The sequence below is a fragment of the Arachis duranensis genome, chromosome 1, assembly GCF_000817695.3.
Source record: "Arachis duranensis cultivar V14167 chromosome 1, aradu.V14167.gnm2.J7QH, whole genome shotgun sequence".
Classification (NCBI taxonomy): domain Eukaryota; kingdom Viridiplantae; phylum Streptophyta; class Magnoliopsida; order Fabales; family Fabaceae; genus Arachis; species Arachis duranensis.
Genome location: NC_029772.3, coordinates 69,088,035 through 69,089,017, shown reverse-complemented (window position 1 = coordinate 69,089,017; position 983 = coordinate 69,088,035). Strand labels below are relative to the sequence as shown.

Here is a 983-nt window from a genome sequence, read left to right as displayed (position 1 = left end):
CATTCAGAGTGTCAATCTCAAGAACTTCTTTCTTCTGATTCGTCCCATTGTTCACATGATTCCTTTCAGAAGTGTATATGAATTGGTTATTTGTAACCATTTCAATGAGCTCTTAAGCTTCTGTAGGCGTCTTCTTCAGATGAAGAGAGCCTCCAGCAGAACTATCCAATGACATCTTGGACAGTTCAGACAGACCATCATAGAAGAAACCTATGATGCTCCATTCAGAAAGCATGTCAGAAGGACACTTTTTGATCAATTGTTTGTATCTTTCCCAAGCTTCATAGAGGGATTCACCTTCCTTTTGTCTGAAGGTTTGGACTTCCACTCTAAGCTTACTCAATTTTTGAGGTGGAAAGAACTTTGCCAAGAAGGCATTGACTAGCTTTTCCCAAGAGTTCAGGCTTTCTTTAGGTTGTGAGTCCAACTATATCCTAGCTCTGTCTCTTACAGCAAAAGGGAATGAGCACCTTCCTTGCATTATTGGCATTGTTGTTGTTTTCGGCTGCCATGTCTTCTTCTTTGAGGATTTCTGTTAGGTCCTCTATAGAGAATTGTGCTTTAGCTTCTCTTAGCTTTCGCTTCAAGGTCCTTTCAGGTTCAGGGTCAGCCTCAACAAGAATGCTTTTATCTTTGCTCCTGCTCATATGAAAGAGAAAAGAACAAGAAAATACGGAATCCTCTATGTCACAGTATAGAGATTCCTTGAGGTGTCAGAGGAAAAGAAAAATAGAAGGAAGAGGTAGAAAATTCGAACTTATCAAGGAAAGATGGAGTTCAAATTGTGAATTGAGGAGTAGTGTTAGTCCATAAATAGAAGGATGTGAGAAGAGGGGAAGAAATTTTCAAAAATTAAGTAAGAGATTTTAAAAACATTTTGAAAAACACTAATTGATTTTCGAAAACTAAGAGTGGAAAAGAAATCAAGTGATTTTTGAAAAAGATTTTGAAATAAGAAATTAAAAAGATATTTTTGAAAACTA

At 36.8% G+C, this 983-nt stretch overlaps 1 non-coding gene across 1 annotated transcript; it reads left to right on the top strand.

The window, feature by feature from the left end:
• The first annotated feature begins 229 nt into the window (after positions 1–229).
• On the top strand, positions 230–337 carry LOC127743001 (small nucleolar RNA R71). Its single transcript, XR_008004333.1, has one exon. It is a non-coding gene; the product is annotated as a small nucleolar RNA R71 (small nucleolar RNA).
• The last annotated feature ends 646 nt before the right edge of the window (positions 338–983 follow it).